Source organism: Chaetodon trifascialis, chromosome 6, assembly GCF_039877785.1.
Source record: "Chaetodon trifascialis isolate fChaTrf1 chromosome 6, fChaTrf1.hap1, whole genome shotgun sequence".
NCBI lineage: Eukaryota > Metazoa > Chordata > Actinopteri > Chaetodontiformes > Chaetodontidae > Chaetodon > Chaetodon trifascialis.
The window spans coordinates 14565404-14573265 of NC_092061.1; positions in this window are offsets into that span (position 1 = coordinate 14565404).

Here is a 7862-nt window from a genome sequence, read left to right on the forward strand (position 1 = left end):
GGTGGAAAACAACTAAAAGACTTATCATGTCTTTGTGAATGGTTACCCTGCCTGTCTGGATCCAGTATGCTGCGTGGACTGGGCTCCAGTCCTAGTTTGTTCCTGGACTTAGTCTCAGTGCTCCACCCAGTGGTACAAATGTGATTGTGCACAATTAATCTTTTGAGGAAGAGTATTGAGTAGGAAGTGTTTGAGTGAAAGCATTCGATCTGCCTGCTAAGCTCTCAGCATTGTTACAGCTGGTGTATAGATGTGGTTTAATCCACAGAGGTCGCAGTTTCACCAACTTTTATTTCAGCCTCCTCTCATACTTGCCCTAACGTGTTATCACCTTTGACTCATGACACCAAACCTTTCCTTTACCTGCTTGATGTAGAGTGAGCAGAGTGCAGGTAAAAGCCTAGTTTTAACTGTAGTTTCATCTTAACAGATAACAAGCAAGAAAAATATGTTGAACATGTCTCAGTTCTTTAGCCTCAGTTCAGGCTTTCTTTCCATCTTCCTCCTCCTTTCTTTGCCAACCTCCTCTTCCTTTCCCTTCCTTCCCCCTCCCTTCATGAGTTCCTTCCCTACCACTTCATTTCCTTGCATCACCTCTTTTTCTTCACTAACTCCTTGTCTCCTTCCCTTCTTCTCCCTGTCCCCCCCTGCCTTCTCCTTTCCTTCACTTCTTTTCTTCCCCTTTTTTTCTATCCTGCCTGCCTTTTCATTTCCTTCACTAACTCCTTGTCTCCTTGCCTACAGATCCTTGTCCTTCCCTGGCCCTTTTCTTTCTTTACTTACCTATGTCTTCCTCTCCTTTTCTGCCCCCTCCTGTCTTTCACTCCCTGCTTGTATCCTTCCATACTTCCTCCAGTGCGTCCCATCTTCCTTTTTTATTCTTCCCCACTTTTTTACTGTCCCTTCATGCCTCCTTTTTCCTTCACTGCCTACTTGTCTCCTTCGCTACTTATTCCTCTCCTTTCACTGCCCTGCTTTCGTGTCTCCTCCCTTATTTCTCTCCTGTCCCTTCCATCCTCCTTCACCAACTTCTTGTTTTCTTCCCTGCTTCTCTTCTCCTTCTTGTCTCCTGCTTCTTCTTTCCTACTTATATCTATCCATCTATGCGTCCTCTCACTTTCTTTCCTTATCAACTTTTCTCCTTCCATTTTTCCTAGCCCCCTCATTTCCTTCTTACTTACTTGATGCCTTCAGAACTTCTTCCTGTCCATTTATGCTTCGTCTCCTGTGCTTTACTATCTACTTGTTTCCTTGGCTACTTCTCTGTGTCCCTCCCTGTCTCTTCACTTTCTTCATCACCTCCTTGTGTCCTTCCCTATGGCTTCTTGTCCCTCCTGCTACCTCTGTTCCTTCTCTACCATCTTATCTTGTTTCTGACCTCTTCATTGCACCAGTGCCTCTTGCCTTCCTGTCCTCCCTGTTGTATTGTTCACCTACCCTTCTTGAAGCTGAAAAAAGTTTAGACAAAAACAGAAAAATAGATACCTCATTTTGGAGGTACTGTGTGATTGTGACCTGCCATTAAGGTCTGAGGCCATCCCAGCCTCATTTACCATGTAATGGTACTCGAACAGGTCACTGAAATGTGAGCACTACACCTGTCGTATAAGACCTGCCCTTGTGGCTTATCGTGTAATCATGTTTATCTCTCTCTTACACACACACACACACACACACACACACACACACACACACACACACACACACATTGCATCAAGTAGGTGTCTCCTCTCCTCTTCCTTCCTTGGCTCCAGCAGCAGCAGCAGCAGCAGCAGCAGCAGCAGCAGCAGCAGCAGCAGCAGCAGCAGCAGCTCTTCATTAAATGCTGACATGTTTTTCCTCACAGCTCCAACAGGAAACTTTGCAGTTTGGCGGCCTCATCTGGCAACAAGAGACAACTGCTAAGATTTTTGAAAGTTTAACTGACTTTTATGAAAGAAAACACTTTTACAAGCTGCTTCAATAAAACTTCCTTTGGCTGAAAATCAAAAATGATTTCACAGCAGGTGTTGGTCCAGATTTTACTTTAAACTTACTTCAAATTTTACTCTTTGAAGATTCCCACTAATGTCCTCCTGCACCCGAATTACATCTACTCAGTGGGGTTAGGAGGCTCTTCTTAGCTTCTGAACTTTGCATAATGAATCTTTATCTGATTCAGATTATCCTCCAAGTCTTCGGTTGCAAAAAGCATTGAAAGAGCTCTTTGTGTAAGTGAAACAAGAGCACAGTGAGTATAAAACAGTCACACAGAGAAAGAAAAGCAGGGCTGTGATGGGATCTACTACATCTCAGTGATATGAAGGGGAGATAGATTGGCATCATCAGTGGGCAAGCCCTCACCTCGGTAATGACCAGCAGCTAAAAATAGCAGCACAGAGACAGAGATGTGTATCAGACAGAGATGGTGGTGGTGGTGGTGGTGTTGAGGCAGTTTATGTGGTTTAGTTTAGATGTGGAGAGGTTGAGACAGCGAGCAGTGATGAGCAGAATAACTGCTCAGTTTGATAGACTGCTGGACATGAAGTACTACAGACAAGAGTTGGTCTAAAACAAAATGGACAGAGGCAGAGAGGATGCTGGTGCTAACAGAAGGAGAAACTGAGTGTGAGGAAGACGTGGAATGGCAGTTCTTCGTCGGCACTCTAACCCCAGGGCCATAAAATGTCACAAAACAACCTACAGTCCAAAGCCCAAAGATATTGAATTTACACAGAAAAAGAGCCGGTCTTTACATTCGACAAGCTGCAGCCTGTAAATGCTTTTGTTTGACAAATGATTTAAGTGATAAATTCACGATCGAAATGGTTGTTTTAATTAATCGAATAAGGAGCGATTTCCCTTCTAATGCAGAAATGAAGCAATCAAACAGCCCCTCTCTTACACTATCTGTTCTAGATAAGCATGGGGAAGTTTTTCGTTTGATCATCAGAAATTACACTCAGCACAAAGTTTAATCTTTGAATTAAAAGTAACTCCCACACAATGGAGGAAGTGCCAGATAATGAGGCCATATGGGGGAAAGGAGGAGAGATACGAGTGACAGTAATGTGAAAAGTGTAATAAGAGTCGGATTAGATATGGAGGAGAGACAAAGGAAGGAGGAAGGAAAGTTGAGCAGTCAGATTTGGTTTCTTCACTGAGTTGTGAAATATGTCTGCAGCAGCTTCTCTCCGTATGACGTTTATCTGTCAGAGAAAGTGAGCTGAACTTCAGAGGACGAGCAAGTCCCAGTGGCCATGCGGCTCTGTGACCGAGTGGAGGCTGACGCAGGAGGCGTGTTAACGGGTGTCAGTGCTGTGTGTTGCGGTTGGTCAGGGACGGTCATATGAAACAACAGTGACCCGAGCTTCAGGATGTACCCAACATCATGCGATTCAGTTCACCTCCTCTGAGGCGACAAGGGTAGAGGAGAGAAACAAGTGAAGGAGAAGAGAGGAGGAGGAGGAGGGAGTGAACATCATCTGTGAGCAAACTGGGACACCAGTTTAAAAAGGAGCTTTCAAGTGTTATCTAAAGAGAAACGGGCAACATCAGACCCAGGAAACATCCTCAGGGAGAGTGCTGACTTCTTCTGCAAGTTTTTTCAGGCTGCGCTTTCAAACTTGTGGCTCAACATAAAGGGTCTTATTCTTTCATGTAATCTTTTGGTGAAGCCTCTCCTGGTCATTTTTTTCTTCTTCCCCTGTGTGGTTTGTTTTGACTGGTTTTATCTTGTGAGACCCCCGTATCATCCTGCGTGTTTTTTACACTCTCTGGTGCTGGTGGTCAAAGTTTAGAGGATGAATGCATGCAAGGCAGAGTGTGAAAAGGAGATCACCAAGCTGGTGCGCTGCTTCTTTGGCTTCATCAGTGGGACGCTAGTTCAAGGTATTTTCTCTTTTATTTCTGTTTCTGCACATGTATATCAGTTTCATTCCTGTTATCTGTAACAAAGTGTTCTGAGTTTTGTTCATTCATTAGATTTTGAATCAGTGGTGGAAAGTAACTCAGTACATCTATTTTAATTATCATTAAAATTCTGATAATCTTGTGAAATACAGTACAAAACTCTCTTTTAGTGTTTTGCTGGGGGCTCCTGGTCACATTTCAGATGTCTAAATTTTTACCAGTTTCTGCAAACAGACATTTCTCCTCTAAACCACTCAGATGGTTTCACATAAATAACTTTTCAGGCCCAAGAGGTAAAATTATCTAGCATCTCACAGAAAACCAGATGCTAATGTGTAGCAAAACTTTCTCAGATTGTCAATCATCTCATGACCACTCATTTATTGTTGGGAACCATTGTACAGCCTAAGCCTAACTGTGTATATATATGTATACAAAGTAGTTAAAACTAGCTGTACCTGGATCAGCTACAACAGTAAAATGCTGCTCATACATTGATGCATTAAAATGAACAATCCAATAGTATAAAATATGATCATTATCATTCACAGAGGCCAAGTACTTCTGATACGTAAAGTACATTTAGCTGATACTTACTGTATGGACTTTTACTTGTAGAGTATTTTTTAGATGCTTTTACTTAGGTGGGGGGTTTCGAGTACTGTGTTGAATACAGGGGTATTGAGGGAGCTTGTGCTTAATTCAGTTTTCTGAATGTGGCTGTTTGGCCCAGTGGGAGACCGCTGTGTGCGGTCGATATGTGGCAGTCTTGTTTTTACTCACAAAACCTTTGTACCTTGAGGAAGCAGTGCTTTGACTTTCTGACTTTGGATTGAAGAGTTGCTTCTACATTTGTTTTTAGCAAACTTTCCTCTTGATTTGAAGGAGACTTCTGAATGTCACCAAAGTAAACTTTTCTGGGGTGTTGTCTGATCAATGGCACCTTTTCCAAATTAAGATCATTATTTTTGTTACTGTCCTGTTCATCTTTTTACTAGCCTGTCCTTCTTGAGTTAGTCTGTATGTCCTTCCGTTCATCATTGATTAGATGTAAGTCTATCCTCCGTCCTCCTCCTGTGTCCTTTCGTCCAACAAATACCATCAAACCACGGCTGCCGAATCAGCACTTGGTATCCCTCTCTCTTCATCCCTACTGTTCCTGTTTATCCACACTCATTCCTCTTTTTCTAGAAGTTCATCATCAGTCCCATTCTATCTGTTGTCCTCTGCTGTTTCCTCTGTCCCAGATTCTCCTGAAGTTCGTACAGATAGGTGAGGACGCCTCAGGGTGCAGTGTTTACACGGCCTCTTTAGACAGGCAACAGGAGACACAGGACTAAATGATGAATGTTCTCTGCAGAGGAAAAACCGCCGTCTTTTGCCTCTGGCTTTGTTTAGCATTTCTTCATCTTATATTCCTTTTGACAGCCCCCACTTTGAATTTTCATAATGGATTCCTGCACAGGTAGGGGCTCAGGTCTCCACTGATCCATTACCTAAGCTTAATTCTGCCTTCAACATAGCATGGGTGCAGTGAGGAGAGCAAAAGAGAGACATATATGGGTGTTGCATAAAGAGAAATGAGAGGAATAAAGCAACAACCAGGGAAGAAGCAGAGGAAGAAAAATTGGCTTTGATTAAGAAACCCCTGTTTTAATTACACAGCTAAGGTTGTCTTTGAACCTGACCAGCAGAGGTGGTTTTATGAAAAGAGGATTATATCATGAAAGTGAGACTGGATTTGGTTTTAATTGGAGCACATCAAGCAGTTGAAGGGGTTAGGTAGAGATAGCAGGACTGGGAAAAGCCTGAAAGAGCTGCCATATTTCCCCTAATGACCAGTGTTATATTTCTGCAGCTCTGGTAGAAAGTTTTAGTGGTGAGGCCATACAGCAAATTTAAATGTCTGGGGTGTTGTTTACTGAGATTGGAGAGAGCAGTTCATGTCAACACTTTTCATCTTCAGTCCCTGGAGCAGGTTGTTAGGGAAGATGCAAGCATTAAAATGAAATGGAGGGTATAATCAGCTATCTGCAGTGTGTTCAGACTCCTGGAGGCTCACTGTTTGATCAGCTGGCTCTGCACATGCACAGAAATACATGCACTCACCATGCAGATTTTCACTGCATGGTTACATAGCGTGGATTTACAGAGAGTAAGCTCATGGTGGTAATAATGCATCATATTATATTTCTTTGTTGCTTGTTTCATCATTGCAGGAGTTGTTCCTGATCAATCATTTACATGTCAAATGCGGAAACTGATGATGTGACAAACCGCACGGCATCCAGCGATTGGTTTTCAGCCGAGTAAGCTTACATACGATCTTGGAATAGTCAGAAAAATTTGATCCGTTCTCTCGAGTTTCAGTTCCTTCTCTTTGTGATTGTGCTGGTGTGATGAGGTGAGCTGCTGTTGTGCTCTGCTATGTGTTGTGTGGTGTCCAGCGTCCCCTAGTGGACAGAGGGGATATTACATTGCTGCTGTGGAAGTTGTCCAAAGTGGTAACTTCAGATGACTTCTTTTGTCCAACCAACAATCCAAAAACATGTTTAGTTATATTAAAGATGAGTAACAAAAACAGAAATCTATCATATATGAGAAGCTGAAACCTGCAAATATCTGCTTGAAAAAATATTATCTTTTACTGTTTATTACTATAAGAATTGTTGCTAATTCCTTTTCTCTCAACTAATGACGAGTGCAGTCGTAGTGTCCGTCATCTGTTTGCAGCATGCATTGGCCTCGTCACACGTTCAAACTTTTTCATAACTCAACCTTTTGATGTGATTGTTTTGATAATGAACTCATTTGTTCTGCATTTATCATTAATCAGGAGCAATTTGAATCTTGCCCAAGGACACTTTGACATGCAGACTGGAACTGGAGGAGCTGGCGATCCAAAAAAGAAAAAAAAAAAAAAAAAGGCAAATATTTGCTCCTTCCAGCTTCTCAAATGTGAGTATTTCTAAGGGGAAACTTTTTTCTTTTTATTTGAATGGGCACGACCCTCCTGTGCACACTATAGAGGCAAAGTTTTAAGTGGCTTTGTGCTGTAATGCAAAGCTAACAGAATGTAACAGAGCAGCTTTTATGTATTTTAAATTACCTTTACTATTATATCACTTTGATGCAAAAGTTTTAATTCATCCCTTTGGATAATAGTCAAGTTAAAGTTGTTTCCATGCATCTTGGTTTATATTTTACAATTCACTGAAATGGAGAGCCAGGAAATACGGAGAAGTTGCAGTTACAAACCATCAAGCAAAGGCTCTGTCATTCCAGTCCAGGAATAAATACTCCATTTACATCATCAAGGATTTACTGTAAATACAAGATGCGGATTGTTAAAAACAGAACAATTACAAATGTGATATGTGGGAAATTAAGATGGGCTCCATTATCTTCCATTTGTCATAAAGTGCAGCAGTACTTCCACAGGAGCAGTAAACACAGCAGGGGATCATCCCGTGACCACAATCAAAGGAAAGATATTTTTACAGTTGATTCAATCCACTTACAGAAAGCAAGGAAATTTTTACTGAGGTTTCTTAAAGGAATTGCTCTATATTTTGGGAAATTCACTTGTTTGCTTTCTTGCTTAGAATTCGATGAGAAGATCAATACCCATCTAAAATCTGTACAGGCTACAGGCTACAGCCAGCACCTGGTTATCTTAGCTTAGCTTAGCTTAGCTTAGCTTAGCTTAGCATAGCTTAGCTTAGCATAGCATAAAGACTGGAAACAGGGAAACTGCTATCTTGGCTCTGTCCTTAGGTAACAAAATCTACCTAGCAGCTCCTCGTATGCTCTGCATTTGTACTGCTGCAACAAATTAGATATTTCGTTACCATCTGACAAGTCTGAAGGTGACAAAATTGACCTAGCAGCACCTCTGAAGCCAACTAAATATGCCTTATCTTGTTTGTTTAATCCCTTAAATTAACTGCAAACATAACTTGTTCAGAAAA